This window comes from Lepisosteus platostomus, chromosome 1, assembly GCF_059453375.1.
Source record: "Lepisosteus platostomus isolate fLepPlt1 chromosome 1, fLepPlt1.hap1, whole genome shotgun sequence".
NCBI lineage: Eukaryota > Metazoa > Chordata > Actinopteri > Semionotiformes > Lepisosteidae > Lepisosteus > Lepisosteus platostomus.
The window spans coordinates 53,433,851-53,444,060 of NC_142611.1; the positions used below are offsets into that span (position 1 = coordinate 53,433,851).

The following is a 10,210-nucleotide window of genomic DNA, read 5'->3' on the forward strand; positions in this document are numbered from 1 at the left end:
CAGCCTGCGCGGCGGGGAGAGGCACTTTTCGGGAGACAGCTGCTCAACTGTTTGACTGCTGGAACTCTAGCCTCCCAATCCTCCCCAGTAATGCATCGTAATGCTCCCGCTGCTGCCGAAATGTCTCCATACAGGTGCTGCTTCTACAGGTTGGCACCCTGGCCAGTGGCCGAGAGCAGAGACCCACGGCCTGTGGCAAAATAACATAATTCATGTAAGAAATAAAGTCACACAGTAGTATTCATCAGTCGCGGAACAGAAGTCAAAATAAACTTTTCTTTTTTTCCGTCTTACCGCTTTCTTTTTTACTGTCCTGGTGGTAGATCGTTTCGCCCGTGCGGTGTTTTCTTGAAGAACAGGCTACGAAGAAATAATTATAATTGAATTTAAAATTCAAAACGGCAATAATACCTTGTAATATGCGCTGTAATCGCGTATTTCAGATGAAGTCTGCTGTATTTGCTTACCCTTTGCTCTTTGGAAGCTGGGGCGGCAGAAGCACCCCGTCTCTTCCCGTAAAACGCCTTGGTCTCCATACTGTACTATGGTCGCTGTAGTGCAGGTTCGCAGTTTTTTTTTTTGTGATGGGAGCTCACCCAATCCCTTGGTGTCTTTTATGCGTCACACATACTGTATTTCAGCGCCATATATTTCATGGATATTATGGAATATAATGGATGGATATCTTAGTTATCTTTCTAGTTCACAGGTTTGCATGCATAATTTAATTTTGAAAGCCACTGAGACATCAGGTACAACTGTTGTATTTATGAAAAAGAAACAAAACAAAAAACATACTAACAACTGTGCCATCCTACTCCTTAGTTAATACATTTTATTATTCATAAACAGTTAACATTGTTAGCAAAATATTTTGAATTATATTTAACCCTATTTTTTCTTTAGTTTTGTATTTAACTTATTATATGATAGTCAGACTTAATGTATATTTGAACAATGAAAATATATTTTTACAAGATTTTACATTAAGCACTTAAAATTAATATGGTTAATAATAGTAAACTGTAACATGCTGTAACAAGATTGGTTAAACTGCGAAGAAAATGCTTTCAGAGAAAATGTTTCAGGTGTGAAGAACATAGATCTCCAATGCAATTTCAACCAAACCTGTTCCCACACACCCTGCCCCCACTACCATTAGAATATACACAACATTTTAGCGTTTCAGTCTGAGCAGAAGACCCTCACACCTGAAGAGTGCTGGCTGTGACGAATTAAACCGGTTTTACAGGTTTCAATCACAGACCATGTGACATGGGACTCAGTAAACTAAAACACAGCGCCACTGGATTTGATAATACCTAACCAAAATCCGCAATATGGAAACAGAACCTGTGTAATTGTTGATAGATGATGTACTCGTAACATTTTTTCAAAACGAACTAAAAAATTTAAAAAATGACTTGTATGTACTTGATATGTCTAATCAATCCACGGGTTCCAGCACAAAACGAAACTAAAACGCATACCGTTTCGCGCTTCTTATTAGTTGCTCAAAAGTAATTTGACCGTATGAAATGCATAATATAAACCTAGAAACATATACGTGAGCAGTACTTAAGCACTGTAGTATCGGTGTTAAGACATTCCTCTCAAATACTGTAAATCAAGTTAAAAATATCTCAAGACCGATTCTGGTCGTAATGAAACCATGTTTCGTGTATGTTTTCTTTTTCATCTTGAAATAACTCATTTCTAAACCCGTTGTTTATTTATTTATCCCGTATTAATAAATAATAAATTTATTTTATTATAAATATAATAAATATAATAAATTTAATATAACGTTTATGTTTATTTATTTATCCCCCGCCAGGGGAGAGAGAGAACAGGGGAGGGATGTTGGTTTTGCATAAGGGGCGGGGCTATGGAAATTAGGTCTGTTTGGGAATGTGTAGTTACATGTTCTGGCTGTTTGTGAATTATCGTTGTTGAGTATGGAGTGTTGAGGTATTGATTTGATGTAATGGTTTATGTTGAAAATTGAGATGGATTTTGTTTATGATAAACAGGATAAACTGGGATGGGAGGAAGGTTTGGTTTTGCATAAGGGGCGGGATTATGATAATTGGAGGACTTTGCGAGAGTAAAATGGTTTGATATATTTGATTTTGTATTGTGGTGATTATCTATGTTTTTGGTTGGTATTATGTTTATATGGTTGTTTTTGTTGGTTGGTTGTTATTATGGTTATTAATAATACGATCTATAGTTGAAATCTGAGCCTAAATAAAAAGAAAAAGCAAGTGATTAGGTTTATGAGCAATCTAATTACTTATTCGTTTAAAACGCTATATAAAATAAAGTTTATTATTAATTTGCTGGACAGAGCGGTGAACATTATTATGCATAAGACAAAGATAACGATCCTGATCAGTTTAGAAATCTGTGTACGCTGTAAGGTTTTTACTTCTTAAACTTTTAAAATACACATTTTGAATAGAAAGAAATCCTCTTCCTGGTACAGTATGTATAGCAAACCAGCACGTCTTTTTTCTCCAATCAGAGGGGTGTCAGATGGTGTCAGCCAATCACCATTCTGCGTTGGGTAGCAACGGGTGCCTGTTCTCAGGCAGAACATGTAAACAGCTTAATGTTCGTGTTAAATAATTTTTTTAAATTCAATTAAACGGGCACAGTTAAGACATTAAATATACATATACATACTGTATACAGTACAGTTTGCATACGGTAATATGTTTATGTTACGCGATTAAAAAATAAATAAATAAAAATGAAAAGTCCAGCACCAGCTGGATTTGAACACACAACCTGCCAGTTGGTAGTCACACACCTAGACCAGTAGGCTACAAGACAGCTCGCATGAACAGGCAGGCGAAACAGCCCTACACAGCCCTGTCGCAGCACACGGATGTAATCATACCGTTATTAAATTCTTGAGATACGCGATTCCATATTATATTCCCTTTTAATCAAATTCTAAAAGTATGCTTGTTGACTCCGGTATCACGTTAGTTAAAGACTTCGAAGCTTACAATGTTTAGGGAGAAATGGAATACTGGTGTGTATTTTTTTCTTTAAAGTACCGAGACCAGCTATATACTGTATGTTTACGTTCCAAAATTAATATCGTTTATGGCCTTCACACGCGTTACAGTATGCTCCTATTCTTTTTATGCTCAGCTACTAAGATTTCCCTTCAGATAAAATTCAATATCTACAACGGGCACAGTAAAGACGTTTACAGAAAGTCTTTCTACGACAGACCAACGGATCACGAGTGCCCCTGTCGGTCAACCAATCACGCACCGCGGTACCCCGTGTCATCTTACCTGCGGTATGTGTCTGTACCGCACACTTTGAATGGCTGCATCTGTAATTTAGCTCTGAAAAAGATTGTTTTCAAACCTTTGATTTTTGACCGCATTTGATTGACAGGCGCACGGCTTAGCAAAAAGTGCAAAATTGGGCCAAATTAATTTGTCAAAGAAACAACGAAACTACACTTTTCTTGCATTTCACGTGTGTCCTAGAGCACAGCAAATGCATCACAAAATGTCTAGGTGTTCCTCAAACCCTAACCCTAACCCTAGCTCGGGCAATTCCACAACACAACATTTATAAAAAACCTTGCATTGAAAAGCTATGTTCAAAAAGTTTCCCCAAATACTCCAAAGGAGTCCAAAATGCTTAAAGTGTCACTTTCATGACATTCTGACAGTAACTGCTGTGAGTCTGCTTTCATTTTCCAATCTTTCTCTATTGCGTTACCTGCTGCTGGAATGGCATACACAGATGAACAAGTGTGGTGTCGTCAACAGATCAGGAATACAAATAACGCACAAGTTTCGCTAATCGTATGTGTTTACTCGAGTTGAAATGCCAAATACAAGATAATTTAGCTCTGACAAAGATTGTTTTCAAACCTTTGATTTTTGACCACTTTTGATTGACAGGTGCACGGCTTAGCAAAAAGTGCAAAATTGGGACAAATTAATTTGTCAAAGAAACAACGAAACAACGCTTCTCTGGCATTTCACATGTGTCCTAGAGCACAGCAAATGCATCACAAAATGTCTAGGTGTTCCTCAAACCCTAACCCTAACCCTAGCTCGGGCACTTCCACAACACAACATTTATAAAAAACCTTGCATTGAAAAGCTGTGTTCAAAATGTTTCCCCAAATACTCCAAAGGAGTCCAAAATGCTTAAAGTGTCACTTTCATGACATTCTGACAGTAACTGCTGTGAGTCTTCTTTCATTTTCCAGTCTTTCTCTCTTGCGTTACCTGCTGCTGGAATGGCATACACAGATGAACAAGTGTGGTGTCGTCAACAGGTCAGGAATACAAATAACGCTCAATTTTCGCTAGTCTTATGTGTTTACTCGGGTAGAAATGCCAAATACAAGATAATTTAGCTCTGAAAAATATTGTTTTCAAACCTTTGATTTTTGACCACTTTTGATTGACAGGTGCGCGGCTTCCAAAAAGTGTAATTTGGGCCAAATTAATTTGTCAAAGAAAGAACGAAACAACACTTTTCTTGCATTTCACATCTGTCCTAGAGCACAGCAAATGCATCACAAAATGTCTAGGTGTTCCTCAAACCCTAACCCTAACCCTAGCTCGGGCACTTCCACAACACAACATTTATAAAAATCCTTGCATTGAAAAGCTATGTTCAAAAAGTTTCCCCAAATACTCCAAAGGAGTCCAAAATGCTTAAAGTGTCACTTTCATGACATTCTGACAATAACTGCTGTGAGTCTGCTTTCATTTTCCAGTCTTTCTCTCTTAAGTTACCTGCTGCTGGAATGGCATGCACAGATGAACAAGTGTGGTGTCGTCAACAGGTCAGGAATACAAATAACACTCAAGTTTCGCTAATTGTATGTGTTTATTCGGGTTGAAATGCGAAATACATGATAATTTAGCTCTGAAAAAGATTATTTTCAAACCTTTGGTTTTTGACAACTTTTGATTGACAGGCAAAAAGTGCAAAATTGGGCCAAATTAATTTGTCAAAGAAAAAACGAAACAACACTTTTCTTGCATTTCACATCTGTCCTAGAGCACAGCAAATGCATCACGAAATGTCTAGGTGTTCCTCAAACCCTAACCCTAACCCTAGCTCGGGCACTTCCACAACACAACATTTATAAAAATCCTTGCATTGAAAAGCTATGTTCAAAAAGTTTCCCCAAATACTCCAAAGGAGTCCAAAATGCTTAAAGTGTCACTTTCATGACATTCTGACAGTAACTGCTGTGAGTCTGCTTTCATTTTCCAGTCTTTCTCTCTTGCGTTACCTGCTGCTGGAATGGCATACACAGATGAACAAGTGTGGTGTCGTCAACAGGTCAGGAATACAAATAACGCTCAATTTTCGCTAGTCTTATGTGTTTACTCGGGTTGAAATGTCAAATACAAGGTAATTTAGCTCTGAAAAAGATTGCTTTCAAACCTTTGATTTTTGACCACTTTTGATTGACAGGCGCACGGCTTAGACAAAAGTGCAAAATTGGGACAAATTAATTTGTCAAAGAAACAACGAAACAACGCTTTTCTGGCATTTCACATGTGTCCCAGAGCACAGCAAATGCATCACAAAATGTCTAGGTGTTCCTCAAACCCTAACCCTAACCCTAGCTCCGGCACTTCCACAACACAACATTTATAAAAAACCTTGCATTGAAAAGCTGTGTTCAAAAAGTTTCCCCAAATACTCCAAAGGAGTCCAAAATGCTTAAAGTGTCACTTTCATGACATTCTGACAGTAACTGCTGTGAGTGTGCTTTCATTTTCCAGTCTTTCTCTCTTGCGTTACCTGTTGCTGGAAATGAATACATAGATGAACAAGTGTGGTGTCGTCAACAGGTCAGGAATACAAATAACACTCAAGTTTCGCTAGTCTTATGTGTTTACTGGGGTTGAAATGCCAAATTCAAGGTAATTTAGCTCTGAAAAAGATTATTTTCAAACCTTTGGTTTTTGACAACTTTTGATTGACAGGCAAAAAGTGCAAAATTGGGCCAAATTAATTTGTCAAAGAAACAACGAAAGAACACTTTTCTTGCATTTCACATGTGTCCTAGAGCACAGCAAATGCATCACAAAATGTCTAGGTGTTCCTCTAACCCTAACCCTAACCCTAGCTCGGGCACTTCCACAAAACAACAAAATATGGTACGCTTCACGAATTTGCGTGTCATCCTTGTGTAGGGAACATGCTAATCTTCTCTGTATCGTTCCAATTTTAGTATATGTGCTGCCGAAGCAAGCACAGCTAGTGAGGGCCGACTGGCCCTATATCTGCCACGGCACCTGGGAAGTGTTAATTTCCGTGGTGTGAGTTGTGTGTGGGAGGGTAATTTAAGCTATGTCTTCAGTATCAAACTTTTACCATCTGAATTCACTCTTCACGCCTTTGTCATAAGTAGCTGACTATTCAGAGTTGGTGGTGTTTGTCAAGGGCCGTATTTTTGAAAAGACATAGCTCTTGGTATGATGCAGAGGAGCACCCTGGGAAATGTCTGCGGCATCTGATTCAGCACACAGCCATTGGACGGCAAATGGCTAGGGACACAAAGGAGAAGGCGGGACTTCCCCTAAGCAAGCCAAGCTCTGAGGAAGGTGGGGGATGGGAGCAAGTCACCGCTATGACCAAGGAACATAGAGTGACTGGCTGCCACGGTCATCTCCAGAAGCCGCAATCATCCGACATTCACCGCAGAGCGCGACTCAAGCACCCAGCCAGCCCTCACACCGCTTAACCGTGAGGTTGAGATGGCAGTGGACTTTGCGGCAGAGACCATGCCAGGTGAAGACACCGCAGGCATCTCAATCGTGCTCTGATCAAGTAGAGTTTTCCTCACCCAGCCCGAGAGCAGAGGCCTAGAAACTTCATTCCAGCCCTTTACTACCAGCTTTGAATGCCTAAAAATACAACAAAACCAAAGATGATGATGCACACATGGCAATGTACATAAACCTACTTCGAAGCGCTAAGCAGTGGTGCTGAGCCGTGGTCTCCTAAGAAGCGAGCTCCAAAATATGGAACGCTTCACGAATTTGCGTGTCATCCTTGCGCAGGGGCCATGCTAATCTTCTCTGTATCGTTCCAATTTTAGTATATGTGCTGCCGAAGCAAGCACAGCTAGTGGGGGCCGACTGGCCGTATATGTGCCACGGCACCTGGGAGGTGTTCCCTTCCGTGGTGTGAGTTGTGTGTGGGAGGGTAATTTAAGCTATGTCTTCCGTATCTAACTTTTACCATCTGAATTCACTCTTCACGCCTTTGTCATAAGTAGCTGACTATTCAGAGTTGGTGGTGTCTGTCAAGGGCCGAATTTTTGAAAAGACATAGCTCTTGGTATGATGCAGAGGAGCACCCTGGGAAATGTCTGCGGCATCTGATTCAGCACACAGCCATTGGACGGCAAATGGCTAGGGACACAAAGGAGAAGGCGGGACTTCCCCTAAGCAAGCCAAGCTCTGAAAAAGGAGGGGGAAGGGAGCAAGTCACCGCTATGACCAAGGAACATAGAGTGACTGCCTGCCACGGTCATCTCCAGAAGCCGCAAACACCCGAAATTCACCCCAGAGAGCGACTCAAGCACCTCGCCAGCCCTCACACCGCTTAACCGTGAGGTTGAGATGGCAGTGGACTTTGCGGCAGAGACCATGCCAGGTGAAGACACCGCAGGCATCTCAATCGTGCTCTGATCAAGTAGAGTTTTCCTCACCCAGCCCGAGAGCAGAGGCCTAGAAACTTCATTCCAGCCCTTTACTACCAGCTTTGAATGCCTAAAAATACAACAAAACCAAAGATAATAATAATAATAATAAACTTTATTTTATATAGCGCCTTTAAAGGTGGCTTCTCAAAGCGCTTTACAGGATGACAATAACAATAAATAAGAAGACTACAACAATAAATAAGAAAATTTCACAAGACAGGACACAATTATAATTACAACAATACAGTACAATACAATAACAATAGAGGAGACCGTGGAAGATGGTATTTAGAAGAGCAGAGGGGTGAAGAATGGAACCAGTTAAGTAAAGGCTTTTCTGAAAAGGAGGGTTTTGAGTCTGGATTTGAAGGAGTTTAGAGAAGGTGACTCTCTAATATCCTTGGGCAAGGAGTTCCAGAGCTTGGGGGCATAGCAGGAGAAGGCCCTGTCGCCCATACAATGTAGACGGGCTTGGGGGACAGTAAGGAGGGCAGAATTTGAAGAGCGGAGGTTGCGAGGTGGGGAGTAGGGCGATAAAAGTTCAGACAGGTATTGAGGTGCCAAGCCATGTAAAGCCTTGTAGGTGAGCATGAGGATTTTAAAGTCTACGTGGAATTTGACCGGAAGCCAGTGCAAGGACTCTAGGATAGGAGTAATGTGAACACTTGCACTAGATCTGGTCAGGATTCTGGCTGCTGAATTTTGGACATACTGCAGCTTGTTCAGAGTAGATTTAGATACCCCAGGGAGCAGAGCATTGCAGTAGTCAATTCGAGAGAATACAAATATGTTGATCAGCTTTTCAGCCACAGTTAATGATAGCATAGGGCGTAGTCTTGCAATATTTCTAAGGTGAAAAAAAGATGTTTTGACAGTATGCTGTACATGTGGGTCGAATGTTAAGCCAGAATCGAATATAACCCCAAGGTTTTTCAATTTTGATTGGAGCTCAAGTACAGAGCCATCTACAGACAGGGTTACAGGACTGGCTTTACGAAGTTGATGGGGGGTACCAATAAGCATGACTTCAGTCTTGTCACAGTTAAGATGAAGGAAGTTTTGAGTCATCCAAATTTTTATGTCAGAGATGCAATTAGATAGAATAGAGACAGCCACATCAGTGTCGGGTTTGGTATGGATGTATATTTGAGTATCGTCAGCGTAAAAATGAAAGCTGAGGCCATGTGATCTTAAAAGCTGACCAAGTGGGAACATGTAAATGCTGAAGAGCAAGGGGCCCAGTATTGAGCCCTGAGGGACACCAGACTTGACAAGACCAATTTCAGACCTGTACCCATTGAGAGAGACAAAGTGACAGCGATCAGTGAGATAAGACTTAAACCATTTGAGGGCAGTGTCAGAGACTCCAAACACAGTCTCGAGACGAGAAAGCAAGATGTTATGGTCAACAGTGTCAAAGGCAGCACTGAGATCAAGAAGGATGAGTATGGAAAGAGAACCAGAATCAGAAGCTATTAGGAGATCGTTGGTGACTTTGACTAGGGCGGTTTCTGTGCTGTGAAGTTGACGGAAGCCAGATTGGAGGGGTTCGAAAAGGTTGTTTGTCATGAGGTGGTTATGTAACTGAAGTGTGACAGCACGTTCTAGAATTTTAGAGAGAAAGGGTAAGTTGGAGATGGGGCGAAAGTTGTTAAGATTGTCGAGGGCCATGTTAGGCTTCTTTGGCACTGGGGTAATAGCAGCAGTTTTGAGGACCGTTGGTACAATGCCGGTGCTCAAGGATTCATGTATTATATTGAGGACAATGGGACAGAGAGAAGAGAAACAGGACTGGAATAAAGTGGTGGGAATGGGATCTAAAATAGATGTGGTGGGTTTCATGCGCGTAACTAGTTTGTTTAGGGATGCTGAGTCAAGAAGAGAGAAGCTGGAGAGACGGGAACCAGAGAAGTTGGATGAGGAGGGAGGAGGTGTGGAAATGATATCCGTAGTGGAGAGAATGTGATGCCGGATGTTGTCAATCTTAGAACTAAAGAAATCTAAGAATGTGTTGCAAAGTTGTGATGAGGCAGGTAATGTGGTGGGGCAGTTTGGCTTGAGCAGTCTGTTGATGGTGGAGAAAAGATGTCTGGGATTGTTTTGGTGATTTTCAATGATGTGAGAGAAGTAGGTGGATCTAGCAGACTCTATAGTAACCTTATAATCAGATAAGTAATCTCTCCAGGCCTGATAATGTACATTTAGGCCGGAAAGACGCCACCTACGCTCAAGTTTGCGAGAGGCTGCCTTCATGAAACGCAGATGGTCATTGTACCAGGGGGCAGGGCGAGAGAAGGAGATGGTTCGAGTTTTTAAAGGAGCAAAGATGTCGAGGGTAGATAAAAGAGCATTGTCAAGTAACTGTATTTTGTCCTCTAGAGGGTCAGAGGAAGAGAAACAGGATAAGGAGGACAGAACAGAATTTGCAAACCTTGGGTGATCAATTGATCGCCAGTTGCGGAAATTTACAGGAAAGATTTTCTTGCG

General features: G+C 41.1%; 2 non-coding genes across 2 annotated transcripts; both read right to left on the reverse strand.

Moving 5' to 3' along the window:
• Positions 1-6,161: 6,161 nt before the first annotated feature.
• Positions 6,162-6,268, reverse strand: LOC148678134 (U6 spliceosomal RNA). The gene has a single exon (XR_015940451.1). It is a non-coding gene; the product is annotated as a U6 spliceosomal RNA (small nuclear RNA).
• Positions 6,269-7,031: 763 nt separating this feature from the next.
• On the reverse strand, positions 7,032-7,138 carry LOC148678135 (U6 spliceosomal RNA). The gene has a single exon (XR_015940315.1). It is a non-coding gene; the product is annotated as a U6 spliceosomal RNA (small nuclear RNA).
• Between the last annotated feature and the right edge of the window lie 3,072 nt (positions 7,139-10,210).